This window comes from Gopherus evgoodei, chromosome 9, assembly GCF_007399415.2.
Source record: "Gopherus evgoodei ecotype Sinaloan lineage chromosome 9, rGopEvg1_v1.p, whole genome shotgun sequence".
NCBI lineage: Eukaryota > Metazoa > Chordata > Testudines > Testudinidae > Gopherus > Gopherus evgoodei.
This window is the reverse complement of record NC_044330.1, coordinates 45,055,948-45,077,062: the sequence shown is the minus strand read 5'-3', so window position 1 is coordinate 45,077,062 and position 21,115 is coordinate 45,055,948. Positions and strand designations below refer to the sequence as shown.

The 21,115-nt window shown below is 41.2% G+C and overlaps 1 protein-coding gene and 1 long non-coding RNA gene across 3 annotated transcripts in view; one reads left to right on the top strand and one right to left on the bottom strand.

The window, feature by feature from the left end:
- The window catches only part of LOC115657579 (glypican-5-like), a 651,971-nt gene that overhangs the window by 508,125 nt on the left and 122,731 nt on the right, over nt 1–21,115 (bottom strand). The gene's annotated exons all lie outside the window — the stretch shown is intronic.
- Nucleotides 1,108–8,932, top strand: LOC115657580. The gene is made up of 4 exons (XR_004002005.1): nt 1,108–1,119; nt 1,475–1,476; nt 3,941–3,944; nt 8,834–8,932. It is a non-coding gene; the product is annotated as an uncharacterized LOC115657580 (long non-coding RNA).

The window sequence follows — 21,115 nt, the reverse complement described above, 5'->3', positions numbered from 1 at the left end:
CTAATATGAAGTGGACGCTCCCTACTGAGAGTTCACTACATTCACCCACACATATTTATCAGAACTTGTTTGCTGTCAAACTACCACAAGAAAGTTAAAAGGAATTTCCAGCACCAGCAGGTTTCTCTGCTTTAAAAACAGCAGGTATCCATTAATTTTGTTTTCAGTCAGCCCTAAGGACTTGATCCAGTGGCCACTGAAGTCAATGGAAAGACTCGCATAGACTTAAATGGGTGTTGGATCAGGTCCATCATGAATATGGGAAAGCATGACTGGCTTTGCTTTTTAAAAGCGTGACATGTTCACAAGCCTAGGGAGAATGTAATTAAACTCAGCAGAGAGATTAAAAGTTGAACGACGTTGCAGATAAATTTAATGTGTTTTTCTATGTGGTTTTTTCTTATGGTAAAGATTTCCTCCTTAATTTATCTTCAACTCCCTTTGAGTAAAACGACTGGCATGTGTTCAGCATATGGATCTGCACTGGCAGAGGTACAGGTGTTGGTGATTTTATAGTTAGCCAGATGTTTTTGGGAAATCAGCTACAGTTATTCCACAGAGAGAATGCATAGTCCATTAGTGCTAATAAATCAATGACCTTATAATTTTCTATTATAATTTTGCCTATATATGTATTGTGACAAAGTTCCTCCTCTACCTTGATAGGTCATGAGTGTATTGGTGGATTTGCTCATCTCAGTGATCTTCCCCTCTGGTGGAACCCACAGTCTGGGTCAACTCCTCCTGTGTCTGATCAGGAGTTGGGAGGTTTGGGCGGGAAGCTGGGCCCGCCCTCTACTCCGGGTTCCAGCCCAGGGGCCTGTGGATTGCAGCTGTCTAAACTGCCTCCTGTCACAGCTGCATGACAGCTACAGCGACAATCCCCTGGGCTACTTCCCCATGGCCTCCTCCAAACACCTTCTTTATCCTCACCACAGGACCTTCCTCCTGGTGTCTGATAATGCTTGTACTCCTCAGTCCTCTATCAGCACGCCCTCTCGCTCTCAGTTCCTTGTGCCTCTTGATCTCAGTTCCTCACACGCGCACCTCATTGACTAACTGGGAGGCTTTTAACTAGTTCCAGCCAGACCTTGATTGGCTTCAGGTGTCCCAATCAATGTAGCTATCTCCTCTGCCTTCTAGGAGGATCTTAATTGGCCTCAGGTCTCTTGATTAACCTGGAGCATACCTGTTCCTTACTACTTTACTGTAGCCATCTGTCCTTGCCCCATCACAGTATGTATAGAGAGAGAGAGATGAGTTTAGAGTAGGTTTTCCAATCTCACTGACTACTGGAGGATAGCATAGGACAAGAGCAATAACAACACAGTCAAAAAACAATTATAGGGTTTTACTCAGACACACAAAATAACCCCCAACACTTTAAAATAATAAATCATCACAACAGCATGCTACATACTTCTATTACAAGCCAGAACTCCAGTGAAGCCAGCAGGGTTCCACAAGGTCACAGAAGTTTGCCTAATGGCAAGAATTTGCAGGACCACGGCCTATGCTTATTCATTTGTCATATACTTAAGCAACACTCTGTTGTTGTTGATGCCACAGTTGAGTAACTGACCACCACAGCAGATGAATTTTGAAAGAGCAGAGGGAGAGGAACATAAAGAAAAGCTTTGTCAACATTTTGATATATAAAACTGGCTTTTGATTAATTCTTGTTTAATTTTTCCCTGCCAAAAACAAACTCATAGGGTTTAGGTCTAAGCGAGTTGATTCACGCTCCATCGTGACCAATGAGATCAGTTGAGATGTTCTCATTGGGTACCCTTAGATTTGTACATCGAGAGCAGAGGTCAGCAACCTTTCAGAAGTGCTGTGCCGAGTCTTCATTTTTACACTCTAATTTAAGGCTAGTAATACACTTTAACATTTTCAGAAGGTCTTTGTATAAGTCTATATATTATATAACCAAACTACTGGTATATGTAAAGTAAACAAGGTTTTCAAAATTTTTCAGGAGCTTTTTTAAAATTAAATTAAAATGCAGATCTTATTAATTTAGTGTGATCCTTGCCCTTGCTTTTCCTTGATGAGTTTTCCAATGTCTGGCACGTATTTGGATACTTTAAGCTGCACACAGGCTTCTGAGTGATCACTTGTTAACTGGTTCCGAGAGGGACAGAGGACACATTTCCTGTGTGAAAATACCTGTTCACACAGGTATGTGGATCCAAATGCTGAAAGCATTGCAAACACAATTTTCTTCAGTTAAATTTCACTGGCAGGGACATCCAGCAGGTCAGAATAGAGGCCCCATGATCACTCGGTAGCTTCAAGTGCGCTCCACAGATCCACAAACTTTGATGTCCACAATTCTGAGCTTTTTAACTGAATGAGCTGCATTTTGAAGTCTTCAACACCCATCCACTGAAATACAGACAAATCCAAGTCACTTTCGTTGAACTCTTCAGGTTTAATTAGAAAAGAAAGCATTGGGCCAAATCACTGGAAATCTTGAAATGTCAGAAAATTCTGATTCCAGTTCTTCCATGTACTTTCCAATCTCATCGACATTGACAGTGCAATGTGTTGATAGCTCCTTTATGAGTTGGAAGTAACAGAAAGTAGAAGTTTGAATATCTCTGGAAAAAACTGCTAGTTTCACAACAAATGCTTTCCAGGCTTCATAAAGATCCAGAACTGTTTGACCTGCACCCTGGAGACAGAGGTTGAGTTCGTTTAGATGAGCAGTGATAACAGTTAGAAATATGAGCTTATACATTTGTCATCATCCAGTTCAGGGTACTTTTGTTCTTTTTCCAACAAAAAGGCCTTGATTGCATCAAAACAGTTTACAAAGCTCACCAAAATCTTGCCACAACTTAGCCACTGAATGCTGCTGTGAAGTGGGATGTCATTATAAGCACTGTCCATCTCTTCTAGCAGTGCTTGAAATTGTCTGTCTGTCAAAGCAGATCAAGCAACAAGGCAATTCACAATTCACACCAGTGTATTCATCGCATTATTACGCTCTGAATTAGAAATTTTAGTACACAGGTTTCTTGATAGATGATACAGTGAAATTTGACTGTCGGACGGCCAATTTGATCTTCAGGTAACTATACAAATCCCTTCTGTTTTCTGACCATGGCAGGAGCACCATCTGTCGTCACACAAATATTTTTCTGATGTCAATTCCTCGTTGTTCAAAATGGTTTACAAAACTTTCCAGTATATCTTCCCCCTTTGTTGTGCCATGCAGGGGTTTTAGGCAACAAAGTTCCTCTTGGATTTCATCAGAAGCACAATGTCTTGCAACAACTGCCAAATGTGGAATGTCGTTTATATCCACGCTCTCATCAACTGCAACAGTAAGCACTGCTGGGTCTTTCAATGCAGTTGTCTGCTTTTCCTTAATATTTTCTGCCATTTCACTTATGCGTCTCTCAACTGTTCTCGCAGAGATGGGGAATTATTTTATTCTAGATTAGATTGTATCTTTACTTGGCAAATCATTGAACAAAATCTCCGAACTGCTGAGAAAAACTTCTTTTATATATTCCCCATCTGTAAACGGCTTTCCATTTTTTGCAATGCATTCTGCAATCTTGTAACTTCCTTCTGTAGCTTGATTTTTACTTACAGTTACGCTTTTAAAACACTGCTTTGCTTCTCATAGGCTACTATTGCTTTTTTGATCAATTCAATCCTGTCTGCTTATCAAGAAAGGTTTTCTTGTGCTTCGTTTCAAAATGTCGAACACTTGATGTGTGACAAACAACACTTTCATAACAGAAAGTACAAATAGCACAGTCCTTCTTTTCAATAAACCCAAATGCGTCTGTCCAAGCAGGCTGAAATGATCAGACATCTAGTTTTGCTTTCCTAGGAGCTGCCATTTTGTCAAAATGTTCGCTTCTGCTCTCAGTGGGAAAAAAAAAATGGCGATAGAAGGCAGGCACAAGATCAAATGCAGCATCGTCTGATATAAGCAATTTTAAGATGGGGGTGCTGAGCTGCACCCACTCTTGCCTCGTGTGCAACCCTCACTGTCTCAGGCTGGGAACAGTGGGCCACAGCGGGGAGGCTGAAGAGCACTGATCCACGGCCAGGAGCAGAGCCCAGAGTGGCCTGCTGGGACTCCAGGCTGGAAAGCAGGCTGAGCAAGGCTGGAGATTCAGACCCCAGCTGGCAGGAGGTGCATAGCTGGAACCCCAGATCAGCAGCTGAGGTGAGTGGAGCTGGCAGCTCGTAGGGCTGAGCAGGGCTGGAGGCCTGTCTGGCAGGGGACCTGCACTGGAACTCCAACCGGAAGGTGAGTGGGACCGGCGGCTGCACCCCGGCTGGCAAGGGGCCAGTAGCAGGAACTCCAGAGCGGCGGTGACCTGAGCGGCTCAGCCTGCCCCCCACTTAGGGGTTTCGGCCACTGGCTCCTGCCAGCCACAGTCTCAGCCCACTGCCAGCCTGGGTTCCTTCACACAGGCCAGCAGCAGGCGCTGAGTGGGACCGGCGGCAGGACCTCGGCTGGTAGGAGCCGGCGGCGGAAACCCCAGAGTGGCGGCGGGCTGAGCAGCTCAGCCCAGGGCTGTGTGCCATCAAAAATCGGCTCATGTGCCACCTTTGGCACACGTGCCATAGGTTGACAACTCCTGATCTAGAGTCTAGCGACAAGGCAATATCAGAGGAGGGCCCTTAATGCTGGAATTTTCCCATTAGTCCAATAGAGCTCAAGCTTGTCGACCTCCTGGGTATGCTGAAAGGCTATCTATTTATTTAGGCTTCTGGCTGAAGGGCCAGCGTAAAGGGGAGCTGGAGGTTCTTTGGTTTGGGGAGGCTTTTGAGTTCTCTTGAGATACCACTGAGTCAAGGATGTGTTTTCATTTAAGTAGCTTTACTATGTACTTTCATTCTAGAGAATGTGATTGACATTTCCGATACAGACGTAGTAGTGCAGGATTGTTCTCCCAGGACTGGGCACAGAGGGGACCCTCCCTGTGTGTTACCTCTTCACTCCTAGGTGAAAAGCTGTATTATGTGTTTAGGCGGGGGCAGAGTGGGAGTCAGCTGTTTTTGTGGTACCCACCCTGCCTCCCCATGACACTTCCCCGCCCCTGGACCTCTCCAGGAGCAGGAGATCTGAATGGAGTCTGAGGGGGAAGCACAGCAGAGAATCCAGAGGAAAGGTAATCCAACCTGAGATTACTTGTTCTTAGCCCCCATTCTGCACTGTGGAAAGCCTCGGTATAAGAAGCCCCACAGGCAGCCACCACTAGGGTGACCAGATGTCCTTATTTTATAGGGACAGTCTCAATTTTGGGGTCTTTTTCTTATATAGGTTTCTACTACTTCCCACCCCCATCCCAATTTTTCACATTTGCTCTCTGGTCACCTTAGCCATCACACTGGCATGTGCAGCATTCTGGGCAAGAGCACAAGATCCCTCCATTTGCATTAAATTGAGCAGACTCTTTATTAACCAGATCTTGAAGCTCTGAGCTTCTCCAGTTGCAGCATAGCATTTGTACACAGACTGATTTTCTGATGCCTCCCCCAAACTCTTCTTCCCTAAAACCCACGCTCCTATCTCCAGGTTCATTGCAAGCTGGGTAGGGGGCATCACCGAACCTACTTCTCTGTCTTCCTCTGGACTCTGGGAAGGTAGGACAGCATCTCTAAGGGAAAACCTCATGGATTTTTTCCTTCCTCCAAGCCTCTTCCCACAGAAAGGAGTGATTCCCCACTTCTCAATAAAAGGTTTTTTTTTAATTTTTAAGGTCCTGATTTAGCAAGGTACTTCAGCATGAGCCTAACTTCAAGGGGACTCTTCATGTGCTTAAAGTTAGACATATGCTAACTCACTGAATCTGGGTCTAAAGAAAGATAAGCAGTAGATAGCTTTGGTAGCAGGGGTAACAGCTTATCTGGGGCATAATTTTCCTCTCCTTCTTTCTCAAGCTGTGTGGTAGAAGTCCCCCATGCATTTCTTCTCTATTACTTAGAAGCGTTTTGCAGATCACATCCTATATTTGATTTGTTTAGTTCAGTTATGGGTTACCAGAGACAGAGACTCAATTATAGAAATATTACTATACTCCTATGAATTGAGGCTATATCAAATATGCCTGTCACAACAGAGGCTTTAATATGTAAGTTTTAAAGTCTCTCATTTGCATGTTGTTTTTATGTTCGTTTAATGTTTTCTGTTCACTTAATCAATGATCTAATGAAAAATAAGAGTTGCTGATAAATCAATTCGACAATGGAAGTAAATTAGACATTTTGTTCCAGTAAACTTCCAACATGAATTATTGAACTGGAGGGTGATTGACTGCAGAAAGATAATACTGTATTCTAATTACAGTTCAGAACCTATTTTGCAGGTAGCTTTAATGAAACTTAAACTAATGAGTATTCCTAAATAAAGCTCCAATTCCTCAATCTGATTTTGGCAAGTTGGCCCTTAGGGTATGTCTAGACAGAGATAAGAAACTCATGGCAGACCGGGTCAGCCGACTTAGGCTCCCGGGCTCTGGCTCCAGGGGCAAAAAATTGCTGTGTAGATGTTTGGGCTCCACAGCCTGAGCCCTGAGATCCCGAATCAGTTGACCCGGGCCAGCCGCAGTCATACCACGGGCCTTTTATCCCAGTGTAGATGTACCCTAATTGTCAGTAGCACTCCATATAGGAAGAGGGATTGGTCGACAAGGGTTAGATTAAAGGTTAAGGGCTTGAACAAGCCCCAAAAGTAAATAAATGAATAAAAGGCAGCAAAAGAGCAAAGATTTTAAAAATTGGCTGAGAGATTGAACTCAAAACAGATTAACATGCTGAACTGTTGATAGCTAGATTCAGATATCATGACACTCACTTTAAGTAGAACCTTCTTCCACCAGTGGTCCCATTGATCTAAATGGGATGCCCCAATGTAAGGTAGTATTCACAGTGAGTAGGAATGAAAGCTGGGTGAAATTGTTTGGCTGAAACATTGGGAGGAAAATGCAGATTCAGTGACACCAAAACATTTTGTAAGTTTGTGTCTGTTTCACCAAATTGCTTATGTAAAAAAAAGTCTGAACATGTTGCTTCAATATTTTCAAAACAAAAAACATTTTGATTCAAACAACTTTTCATTTTGAAATTTCCTTCCATTTTATTAAAGAATAAAGAAAACTATTTTTAAAATGCTGGCAATCAAAACAAAAACAATGTATGTTTTGTTTACTAATATTTCTTTTTTTTTTTTTGTGGCAACCCAACATGAATTTTTCCTTCAAAGTTTTGCAGTGGCCAGCAACTAAAATATCAGTTATTTGCACTGCTTTAGTGGGAATACTGTGATCTGGTCTGTCAGAGGTATCATGTACAGTGTAGATGCTGGGGGTACGATCTACAATGGAATACAAACTGCAAAACCCCTCTGGTGCTATTCTTAGCAGGTTAGACACTGCTTTCCTCCTATTTCTTGGCTTTTGGAGATTCTCTAGATTTTAGTTTGTGGAGAGATTCCCAAAACAGATTTCTACAAAGATGCTCTGTCTCTATGGAATGCCCTTCACGAATTACCTAATTTACTCGCCTATCTGATGTTATTAGGTATCCTCATCTGTAAAGAGTTTGGGGATCTTTCAAAACTAGAAGAGAGTTGGAACAGATTTGTGAGAAATATGAGCAGCAGCAGCCTGGCTGAAATGTGACTGATCCATTTACAGGAGGTGAAATGGTGGTGTGTTTCATTTTTCACTGATAAACTGCATTTTGATTTTGCCATCTAATATCCCTGTTCAATAGTGTACATACTTGCACATAAATCACTAGGATACAGTATCTGGAATCTGTGCCAACTCATTTCTTTCTCAGCCAGGAAATAACCTGCCACTGAAGTCCAAACTTTCCTGACAGCTCGGAGCTGTGGAGGAATCTTAGTCCATCATCTCAAAGATGTAGATAGCCAAGACATTGTTTCAAACATGCCAGCTTTCCAATTTCACATGACAATACAAACGTGAACTTCAATGTATGCAGTGATTCAACATGGTAAAGTCTGTCCTGGGGGATCACATTTGTTCTCACTCTTATAAGAAACAATGATTAATGCTCACTGTGGGGTTGCCTGGATAGTACAGATATCTTTTCAACATTACAGCAACTTCATGGAGAAGAACTTGACTATTCCTTTTTGACCTAATATTATAGTATGTTAAATTGTGTGTAATGTGCAACAGTGCACATACACTGCTAAAATATTTAACATCTTTTATAGGCAGCAATTAAGCCTCCTAAAATGCTTTAGCCTGATTTTCAATCTATATTACATCAATACAAATATACTGACTTTTCTACACATAGTTTAGATACCACATGTTCAGCCCTTAATAAAATCCCAAAGAGCAAGCACAAGTAGTGGGATTGGTTTTTCTTTTGTTTGTTCTTTTGGAGTGAGGAAGGAAGAGATGAATCATATAACACCTGGCAGCGATCACATTGTGGCTTCTTGTGAAAGCAAAGCAATGTATAGACTCTTTTATGGTCAACTTCATATTTTCCCCCTTCTGGATTTTTCAGTTAATTTGAATAAAAACCTCACATGAATAAAAACTTTCACTCCCTGCAGCCCCAGAGGCAGCTGTTCACCTTAGAGATCAGTTGGTGTGAAATCTCATCCACGTAACCTGTAATGAGCTCAACTCCTTCATCAAACCAAATAAAGAAATGACTTCTACAAGACCAAGAGAAAAAATCCATAGATAAGAAATTCTGGGTTCTTAGGTCTCAAAAGATGCAGAAGGAAAAGAAAAGGGGAAGGATAATGGGGATGCTTCAATACACTACATGTGTAAAATAATATATACACGATCAGCTGAAGCAAGAGATCTAATAGCAGACAGCTAAAGGGAGACAAGTTTTTAAAGTGCTTATATACCAATGCTAGAAGTCTAAATAATAAGATGGGTGAACTAGAGTGCCTCGTATTAAATGAGGATATTGATATAATAGGCATCACAGAAACTTGGTGGAAAGAGGATAATCAATGGGATACAGGAATACCAGGATATAAAATATATCAGAAGGACAGAACAGGTAATGCTGGTGTAGGAGTGGCATTATATGTGAATGAAAGCGTAGAATCAAATGAAGTAAAAAATCTTAAATGAATCAAACTGTACCATAGAATCTCTATGGATAGAAATTCCATACTTGAATAATAAGACGATAGCTGTAGAGATATATTACCAACCACCTGACCAGGATGGTGATACTGACTGTGAAATGGTCAGGGAGATTAGAGAGGCTATTGAAGTAAAAAACTCAACAGTAATAGTAATGGAGGATTTCAATTATCCTCATATTGACTGGATACATGTCACCTCAGGATGGGATGCAGAGATAAAAGTTTCTTGACACCTTACATGACTGCTTCTTGGAGCAGCTGGTCCTGGAACTCACCAGAGGAGACGCAACTCTTGATTTAGTGGAGCAGAGGATCTCGTCCAAGAGGTAAATATAGCTGGACCGCTTGGTAATAGTGACCATAATATAATTAAATTTAATATCACTGTGGCAGGAAAAACATAACAGTGGCCCAACACTGTAGCATTTAATTTCAGAAAGAGGAACCACACAAAATGAGGAGGTTAGTTAAACAGAAATTAAAGGGTAAAATTGCAAAAGTGAAATCTCTGCAAGCTGTGTGGAAACATTTTAAAGACACCATAAAAGAGGCTCAACTTAAATGTATACCCCAAATTAAAAAAAAATTGTAAGAAAACCAAAAAAGAGCCACCATGGCTAAACAAAGTAAAAGAAGCTTATGTAAAAAGAGTCCAAACATGTCACTTCAATATTTTCAAAACAAAAAACATTTTGATTCAAACAACTTCTCATTTTGAAATTTCCTTCAAAGAAGCAGTGAGAGGCAAAAAGACAGCCTTTAAAAAGTGGAAGTTAAATCCTAGTGAGGAGAATAGAAAGGAACATAAACTCTGGCAAATGAAATGCAAAAATACAATTAGGAAGGCCAAAAAAGAATTTGAGGAACAGTTACCCAAAACTCAAAAAGTAATAGCAATTTTTTTTTTAAGTACATCAGAAGCAGGAAGCCTGCTAAACAACCAGTGGGGCCCACTGGATGATCGAAGGTGCTAACGGAGCACTCAAGGATGATAAGCCATTACGGAGAAACTAAATGAATTCTTTGCATTGGTCTTCACGGCTGAGGATGTGCAGGACATTCCCAAACCTGAGCCATTCTTTTTAGGTGACAGATCTGAGGCACTGTCCCAGATTGAGGTATCATTAGAAGAGGTTTTGGAACAAACTGATAAATTATAGAGCAATAAATCACCAGATGGTATTCACCCAAGAGTTCTGAAGGAACTCAAATGTGAAACTGCAGAACTACTAACTGTAGTCTGTAACTTATCATTTAAATCAGCTTCTGTACTAGATGACTGGAAGATAGCTAATGTGACGCCAATTTTTAAAAAGGGCTGCAGAGGTGATCCCGGCAATTACAGGCCTGACTTTAGTACCAGGCAAACTGGCTGAAACTATAATAAAGAACAATATTATCAGACACATAGATGAACATAATTTGTTGAGGAAGAGTCAATATGGTTTTAATAAAGAGAAATCATGCCTCACCAATCTACTAGAATTCTTTGAGGGGGTCAAGAATCATGCAGACAAGGGAGATCCAGTGGATATAGTGTACTTAGATTTTCAGAAAGTCTTTGACAAGGTTCCTCACCAAAAGCTCTTATGCAAAGTAAGCTGCCACGGGAAAAGAGGGAAGGTGCTCTGATGGATTGGTAACTGGTTAAAAGATAGGAAACAAAAGGTAGTTATAAATGGTCAGTTTTCGGAATGGAGAGGGATAAATAGGGGTGTCCCCCAGGCGTCTGTTCTGGGACCAGTCCTATTCAACATATTCATAAATGATCTGGAAAAAGAGGTAAACAGTGAGGTGGCAAAATTTGCAGATGATACAAAATTACTAAAGATAGTTAAGACCTAGGCAGACTGCAAAGAGCTACAAAAGGAAACTCTAGAAGAGGCTACTTCACCTATTGACTGGTGTAGCTCTATGCCCATTTGGCATTTGTGAGACCAGAGGATCCTCTCAGACACACATTCTCTTGCCCAGTGATTAAAGTAAACTGAAACAGGGAGGGAGAGCTCTCTTTGAACCAACTAAGGAGGAGACAGAGCTGTAGGGCAGAAGGTTGCTTACCCAAGCCCAGGAGAGGAGAGGGAATTTAATTTAACCCTTGCTCTGACTCTGTCCCTGTTCCACCTCCCATTACTCTGTCATAACGGAAGCTCTGTGCAATGGAGCTCTGGACTATGGATGCCCCATACGCATCCCCTCAAATCCCACCTTCCCTCCAGGAATAGAACTGCACAGGTTCTGATGCCAGGGCAATGGTCGTGCTGTTGAAGGCCAGATGTCCCCCTCAGCACAAGCTTTTAACTGACATGCTCAGAGAGATACAAGTTGGAAATCTTCCCTGCCTTTCTACACTTCCATACAAAGAGGGTCTCTTAGAATCAAGAGCTTACCATTTCACAATAGTGTCAAAACAACCTTGAAATGGGCATTCATCAATGCTGAAAAGCAAATTTCGAGAGGCAGGGTTGGAGAGAATTCTCCAAACAGTAATTGAGCAGAAACTAACAGAGTGAGCCCACAGACACAAGTCATTAAAAAAGAAAGTGGCAGGTGAGAAGGTTTCCATGTTTATGGAGAGGGTGACCTTGGGGACTAGTCAGAGAGTAGGGGAGAGATTTGGTACTTGGGGAATTTCATCCTGATAAAGGAAGCAGAGTGGGGGAATCACAGAAAAGCATTTGATTACAACCACTAATCAGATTCTGAACAGTGCAGAAAGAGTTAATATTTAAAAGCTTTATAAAGTTATTGGATTTGTTTAATATTCTCTGTGTATTGCTAGTAACTTCCAGAAGGTCCAGAAACATGGTACATTCCTGGCAATGACAGATCCTTCCATTTACAAGTCCTGGTTACACTCTATTTGGATACTGTATATAAGCAACCTTTCAGGCTGCAAAAGCAAGCACCATGCTGCTCTTATTAGACTATTGACAACAGCAGAGGAGACCAAAGGCCAGGGGTGGCTCTAGGCATTTTGCTGCCCCAAGCACGGCAGGCAGGCTGCCTTTGGCAGCTTGCCTGCGGAGGGTCCGCTGGTCCCGTGGCTTCGCTTGGCATGCTGGGGCCTGGAGCCGCCCCTGCCAAAGGCCTCAGGCGGCAACAAGAGTTTGGGGTGCACAAAGCATACAGCACTGGGCCCGAAACTTGGGATTTGATTCAGCTTGAGACCACAGAAGTGTCATGAAATTTGCAGAGAATTTGACCACTTTGCATTAGGATTTGGGGATGGGGATTTTGCAGCCCATTGTAATTGTCACATGCAAAACACAGGAATTACCATACTGGATCAGAGCAGAGATTCATCTAGTCCAGCATCCTATAGCAGAGAGTGGCTGGCACCAGCTGCCTCAGAAGGCGGCACAAAACCCCCTGCAGACAGCAATTCTGGGGTATAGAGTAACTTGCTTGTAGGGACCTATCCAATTTCTCACAGGTTTCCTGCTCCTCATATACTGCGAGAATTCCTTGTTGTTTATTTTTGTGTCTTTGGCTATTTGCTCTTCAAATTCCATTTTAGCCCTCCTAATATTCTTCTCACACATCAATCAGCATAGATTACATCCCTGTCTACTGGATTCAATAGGGTTGGATGTCCATTTTCTGAAGGATGCCTCTTTGGCTCAAATAACCTCTTGAACTTTGCCATTTAGCCATATGGATTAACTTGCTTTTCTGCTTCTTTTATCTGCTCTGACTCTGCTGTGTACACTGAAGCAGCCTCCATGCCAAATCTAAGGGACTTTAATTTCTTGATTTAGTCACATTTAAACCACCTCCTGTAAGTGCCTTAAGCAGGCCACTCAGACCAAAATTAGCTTCTCAAAACAGCAACTAGGCATCTGCATATGGGCAGACAGAAAGCAAGAGATCCAAGCTTAGATCCAAGATCAGTCTTCTACTCCTTAATTTTTTATAAAAGATTGGGTCTTTGTGAAGGTATAACAACAAAACAGTATCTACTGAGACTTCAGATAAATTGCAGGGGACAATGACTACCACATCCCCATTCTAGCCACTTGTAGCACATGTGAGACCATGTGACCATCTCCTGCTAGGGTAAATGGCTATAGACCTCCAGATCCTTTCAGGATGGATAATGTGACAGCAAGGGTCTCCCTCATTTTGAAGAGCAAAAGGAAAAATAAAATTTGCACAGAAGAAGGCAATAGGCTGTTAATGTCACCCAGGCAGGGCTCCAGCTAGGCCAAAGATAATTCATTTAAAACTGAAGCAAATGCTGCAAATTTTTGGCAGAGTTTATATCGCTCTGCTAAACAGGCGGGTACTCTAAAAATAGGCTCACAGTTGTTTTCTCTGGTGCCTAAGTAGAATGAGAAGAGTTTGAAAAGTTTATACTTCGAGTGTAAAAGAGTTGTCTGTCCTGCGGGTGTGAGAGGATTTGCACATTTCAATATGACTTCATAATCCAGGTTCAGCCTCAAATTAACCAAAGAAGAAGAAAGGTATTGGAGCTATGAGTTGAGAGCAAGTCAGAGCTCCTGCAAAGGCTATCAGCACTGTGAAGATCAGCAACATATTGTCTTAGCCATAGATCTGCACTCAGAAAACCAAAACCAGAATTTTATAAAGGCGCTGACATGGAAAGCTTTGTGACACTTTCAGAAACACTTTTTGATAAAATGAGGATGCCACCAGTGGGATGCTAGGAATTTGTATAAAAAGTTGAACTCTACTAAAAAATGGTTTGATAAACCACTGAATGTGTCTGAATACAAGGTACTTGGGTTGGGAAGCTCAGATTTGTTTCTCTTTTGTCAATAAACAATAAGGAAGATCCAGATTCTGATTCCCTTACTCATAATGAGTAGGACCTTATTAGACAAGCAATCTCATTCATTTCAATGGGGTTACTCTGAAATTAAGGTAACCCCTCAGCATGAGTCAGGGTATCAGAGTCTGGCCCTAGATTCATTGCATTCAGTATCAGATGTCTCCCTCACCAATAGATCGATTACCCCTTGACTGATGACAGAAGTAAATCTCAGTATGTCATCCCCCTTCAAGAGCCTCTGTGGATTTGCCTCATACAACCTCTCAGAATTATTCTCTTCTGTGTTCCAGCCCTTTCATCACGCTCCTCAAAAGCCTGACTTCTTCCTCCCCCTCTCTTCATAGCCCATGGTATCTTCCATCTCTGCTGCAGTCACAATTTGGAACAGCCTCCCTGACTCTGTTAAGTCTCATCTCAAGAACTCTTTTTTTCTGGCATTCAATTTCAAATCTCTTTGGAATCAAATTAAATCCTACTCCCTGCACCTCTGTTTTTCTTGCATCATTGTTCCTAAATTTAGTCATTGTCCGACTCCCTTCGCATCTAGCCCATGGTATTTACCGATGCTCACATAAACTCCAAACTCAGATTTGCATTTCTAGGGACAGATACTCCCACCAGTGAAAATCAGCACAGTGAATGGAAATATACTTATTTACATCAGATGAGAATCTGGCCCATAGCAGATTGTGACTGGTTGGGTAGGGCATAGGCATGTTTGTATGACAAATGCAAATATAGATTTAATTTACTGTGTTGCTGTCTTCGAATGCCAGTAGCATTTTGAAAGGAATTCTCAAAGTGTCAGACATTTCACATGTCATTCAGTGACAGCAACTGCCTGCAAAAATGTTTGCAAAAATAGCTTCAAATTGTAAATTTTGTAGAACCCCATTTTCTTTTAGGGTGCTTCCTAAAAATAGCCTCTCTGCTTCACATTACCGTCAGATATTTTACATAAAAATAAGCAGCACTTAACATTTGACAGTCAGTTTCAATACCATATTGACAGAAGAACAACAAAATGATTTCAGTGGCCAGTTTCGGAAACATAATGAAAAAAGAACGGGTCCTGTTCCGCTCTCCTCACACTCATCCAAACCCCTTTAAGCAAGCAAGGCTCCGCTGACATAGCTGAAGGCAGAATTTCCCCCATTACATTTTATTTTTTCTATAGTCATTTATCAGCATCAACATCCATTTACACCACCTCTGACCATTTAATTCTCCAGTGACTCAGGACTTTTAACTTAATAAAATATCATAATAAATCTCTGCTAAATAAAACTGCACAGTAAAGACTGACTGGTCACAGCACTGATGTCTGACTTATTCCAGCTGTGTGCAGAAGGCATTATATCTAAAGGACAAGGTAACAACTGATACTGTATGGCAGATTCTCTGCCCTGTTCTCCTCCTTTTGGAACACTCAGGGGCACAAAGAGACTAGAAATCACCCACATGTCCCCTGCTGGCAATTGCCATGGCAGGGGGAAGACACAGGCAGGCACTGAGCCAGCATAGCAAGCTTCTTCTCTGGAGTGCCTGGTACAGAGGGCACCAGAGTGGGAAGGAGGAGTGGCTGGAGCATGATGTCTTCTGGCTATTTCTAGCTGATGTATGGCTCATTGGGACCTATGCCAGCTACTGCCACTACAGTGTTTTGTGCTATTAAAACCAGGCAAAGACTTACTGCTTTAAAAATAAATCTCAATCTAAAAATCACAAGAGTCAGATTTGTTCCTTGATGGTAAGAAATAAACTGTGCTTCTCTGTAAAATATTCCTAATATACACACAGGCATTAAGGGAAACTCCCCTGACCTGGCCTAGCCTCTGCCATGGAAACACCCAAAGTAGAGGTGTTAAAGACGGTAAGTCTCCTGCACAAGGAGTCCCTCACAGAGACACTCCCACATTGTCCTGTTGGAGGGAGCAGGGTCCCCTCTATGGAAAACCTGGCAGATCAGCAGGAGGACTAGAGCTATCTGACAGAGGCCCTCTGTTGCTGCACCAACTCTACCCCAGCGGTCCCCAGCCACAACTCCCCGGAAGTGGAGCTCCATCTGAACTGCACTGTTAAGCTCATTCCGAAGGCCATCTCGGACAGGTGGGGAATGCCAGGGACAAGATGCTCAGCTGCAGGGTTTTGGGGATGTTACTTGCTTCTGCCATGTTTAAAGTTGTTTCATTGAGGGCCTGATCTTTCACGGCACAAAGCATTATGCAATATATTCAAAATATGAGAAGTAATATTCAGAGCCACCTGTTTTGTAAAATACATCTTGACTTGTGAATACAAGGGGTAGATTTCCAAACTGTCTAATGGTGTTAGGAACACAGTTCTCACTGAAAGTTACTGGGACTTATAGTCCAGAATTGCTCAGGTGCTTTGGAGAATTTCCCTCATAATTAAGAGTTACAATGCATTGTCAACCAATTAATACTGCATGGTATTGATGTAAATCACACATGCACAAATTACATCGTATCTGGCTATGAATATATTCCTCTTATAATTTCAGTATATAGCATACTGCATACTTTAAAAGGCACCTTTTCAGAATACATAATTTCCAGTGCTATTTGGTCCAAAAGACATCCCCAGAACACTCAAAGGCTCGAGTGGGTCAGTGTACAACAGCTGGTGGGAATACTGGTGTGACTATAACATGGAGAAGCTGCTTTATCTTATTCCCTCCTGCTATCATCTTTTGACCACGAACATCGCTGCAGGTGTGTCTTAATGCAACCTCTCCCCTGACATCCCTGGGACTCTGTCTTTTTGATTGATGATGAGGACTCCTCTTCTGAACTGCTGGGTGTTTTACGTGGAATTACATTACTTTTCCATTCTCATAACATTTCTTCCCAGATCTGGACCTTAGCATCCAAAATATGGGTGTTAGCATGAAAACCTCCAAGCTTAGTTACCAGCTTGGACCTGGTAATTGCTGCCACCAGCCAGGAATTATACAGTGCCTGGCGTACTGTGGTCTCCCCAAAACCTTCCCAGGGACCCCAAGACCCAGATTCCTTGAGTCTCACCACAAAGGGAAATAACCCACTTCCCTTCTCCCTCTTCCCCTCCAGGTGTTCCCTCCCTGGGTTCCCGGACAGATATACAGATTCAAGCTCCGTGAATCTAAACAAAGGGATTCCACCCTCCCTGCTTCAAGTCCTTGAACCACAAGTACCGAGAGATCTAACCTCTCTCCCCCCTCACCCACAGGGTGTGCAAAGTCAGGCTTAGTAAATCTAACACAAAGAGATTTTTCCCCCTGACTTCGTTTCTTATCCTTAACCAGAGAAAAACACTCAAACAGGTCTTAAAAAGAAAGCTTTATATAAAAAGAATGAAAAAGGACATAAAAGGGTCTCTGTATCCAGGTGACAATATACAGGGTCAATTGCTTAAAAGAAAAATGAATAAACAGCCTTATCCAAAAAGAATACACTCCAGCAACTACACACATGTAAATACAAAAAAAACAATATAAACCTATTGTCTTACTATCCTTGTACTTACAACTTGGAAACAGAAGATTAGAAGATTCCTGGAGATTCCTGTGGTCACTCTCAGAGCCGAGAAAGAGAACAGATCAAAGACAAAGGTTCACACCCAAAACTTCCCTCCACCTAGATTTGAAAAAGTCTTGTTTCCTGATTGGTCCTCTGGTCAGGTGTTGTTTGTTACCCCTTTCCAGGTGAAAGAGACATTAACCCTTAGCTATCTGTTTATGACATCCATAAGTCCCAAACTGGCACAATTTAGAGCACTTTGGCACTTGTGCACACTTGCTGATCATTCACCCAACAAATGTAACTTATGCCACCAGTTAATGCCGAATTTAGACCCATGACTTCGATAATGAAAACAATTCAGTTTAAGTGGGACCAGAGCAAATATCCAGACTGATCATTCAAGATGGAACACTGTAAATACAGATTACATGATTCCTTTCCGTGACCCACTCAGTCTTCCATAACAGACCTCAAATCAACTCACTTTCCATGCAAGCCTAAGAATTACTCCACACATTCTAGCTATTTTATTTGTTTTGCTTGGGCCCTTCTTTTGTCTGCAGCCTATTACTTCGTGCCTGGGTCTACATAAGCTGGTTTTATGTTCCAAGGGCAGCATGCACATCTACTTCATAATAGACTTCTATAAGTTCTCTACTCGGGATTGTAGTATCTGAAACATGCATGCTCCATTTTGGTCCAGTGTATTGCTCAGTTATGGTGTTAATGAGAAGTATTATAAAAGGTCCCTTTAATATTGAAAATTGCTCTGCATGGCTAAGTGCCCACGATGCTTGTCTGGTCTCTTCTTTCCATGACTGTTACATGCATGGGGGAAGAGGGAGGGCACAACAGGAGGAGCAGCCACTGCACACATTTACAAAAATAAGTTAACCAACAGAGCACTGTGTTTCAACTTCCTATAGGAATCTGATCCAAAGTTCATGAAGCCAATGAAGAGATTCTTGTTGACTTCAATGGGCTTTGGATCTGGCCTGCTATTTCACACAAGTAAATGTTATTCTCAGGAATAGCCATGGTTAAAATCAGCTTTGAAAAAAGATACATTGACTTCCTAATGTTTCAATGCGGTTTCTAAATTGGCATTAGGTTGATCCTGCAAACCCTTGAGATCTAAATTTAAAAAAATAAAATAAAAAAAAAAAAAGGACAAAGTTCACCCTCCAATGAAACAAACACTTAAATCAGTGGCTCTCAAACTTCCCAGACTACTGTAGCCCTTAAGAAGTCTGATTTGTCTTGCATACCCTCAAGTTTCACCTCACTTTAAAACTACTTGCTTACAAAATCAGACATAAAAACACAAGTGTCACAGTCACGCTGTTACGGAAAAATTGCTGATTCTCTCATTTTTACTAAAATAAATCAATTGGAATATAAGTACTGTTCTTACATTTCAGTATAAACAAGTCATTGTCCGTATGAAATTTTAATTTGTACTGACTTTGCTAGCGTTTTTTATGTAGACTGCTGTAAAACTAGGCAAATATCTAGATGAGCAGATAGGAAGACCTTTAAGACTTCTAAGTACCCCCTGGGGTACATGTACCTATGGTTGAGAACCACTGACTTAAGTTAAAGCAGTTGCACTGCTGATTAATTGGGCCATTATCCTGTAGGCTTCCTAAGCAGCAAGACCTAGGCTGCTGCACAATATAAATAAAGGCTGCTTGCCAAGGTTGGTCTCAAAACACAAACATTAGCAGCCTTGAGACTTTTAACAATTCCTTGGCTTTTAGGGTACAGGCGGTACCGGGAAGCAAAAAGACGAGTTATTCAGTATCTGCTGACTGCAAGAGATTACGATGATGAAAACAGAGAAGGGCAAAATACCTACAAATGGCACTAAAAGAAAAGCAAGTATTCTCAGATGAGAAACTGTAATATAGATAAGTCAAAAGTTAAGTGCCCACTCAGTAGTATATTCTCATCTCAATGCAAGTTCACAGCTCTTTTTACATTAATGGGAGTTAAGAAAATGCACCAAGAGAAGGTGATGCCCCTTAGTGTGCATCTATATAAATCATCATTAGCGTAGCCATACATGCAGAAAGGAGCTTGATTTACTTGAAATATGATTCCAAAAGTCAGCTGTAGTGGAATAGATGATTTTTAGAGCAAATATGAAATTTATATGTAGCCACACAGGCGTATAAAACATATGCCAATCACTCAATAGCTGTGCTGCACTGAGAATAAGCTATCTTTTTCTGGGCCTGCATAATCTAGAATGTGAACAGCATTACACACTGTTGATGCCTATAATACGTCTGAAAATGCAGTTATAGTATTGGTTTGCTTGTGTATACTGTTCTATTATCATTTGTGTATACTTCCTTGGATATATAGAAAACTGAACAGGTCAACAGTTGAGATTTTTCATCATAGGACTAATCCTGTTCCCTGAGCCACCGCCCTTAAATTACCACCACTTCACAACCTGAGAGAGATGTATTTCTTTCCCATCCTTCAACCTGGAGCCTCCCAGCACACAGATAATTTGCTAAGCTGTGTGCCTGGTTGAGGAGCTGGCCATAAATATGGGCTTCTCACTCGCCAATTTAATTAAAAACTTAAGACTTTATAATGTTTACTTTCTGGAAAAACACCCATGACCCAGTCCTGAAAGCACATGCTTAATTTTACATGATTAGTCCCATAGACATAAAATTAAGTATGTGCTTAAGTCTTTGCAGGTCTGGGGCTATATTTGTAATGTTTAACTGTGATGTGGAATTGTGAGCCAATTTCTGCCCTCTGACACCAATGCAAATCCAGAGTCACTTCACTAACTCACTTCACTAACAAGGGAGCATGCCTCAGTTACACTACTGGAACTCAGAGCAGAATTTAACCCTTTATTCAAATTTCCATATAGCTATGAGAAAGGACTCTAAGCTTTTTCTTTCCTTTCCCCCTAAGACTGCTCCTCTGACATACAGTGACAGCTAAGATTGCTTTTTTTTAAACTGACAGGCTAGCAATTAACCTGTTGCCATAAAAAAGTAACAAAGGATAAAACAATAAAATGTGAGATATGAAAGATTAATCCCTAGTGTCAGAGATAAGTCTAGAAACAGCAGAATTTCTGTTTGGGATTCTTCTCCCCTCCCGGTCATGTAGACTCTCACGTCAAAATATGCATCTTTTCAGTTATTATTTCAGCTTCAGTATTTTATTTTCCCCTGGGCATTTGAAAGGTGGGAAAAGAGGAAAGGAAAGCAAAAGAGAATGAAAAATTAAAAAAGATCACCATGAAAATCTCAACTTAGCTTTAAAAGATCTAATAAAGCAAATAACCCTAATCTAGAGCTGCAAGAGTTTAAACCACTTAGTACTCAAATGGAAAAATGACACTGACAACTAGAGCTGTTTGCAATATTCCAATTTTTTTCGGAACATTTCAGTATATTATTTCTAAACAGACCACTAAAATGTTTTGGTTCTTCAATGAAAAACAAAACCAGAAACATTTTCTACAACTATTTATACTAGAAATGTTTGGGAGTTGGTAAGAATGTTTGATTTAAAAGAAAAAACAGAAAAAACTGTTTCATAAAAAAACCTAGAATTTTTCAACCAAAATTAAAAATTTCCATACAATATCCTTTTTTTTAAATCAAAATGCCATTTTTGATTGAA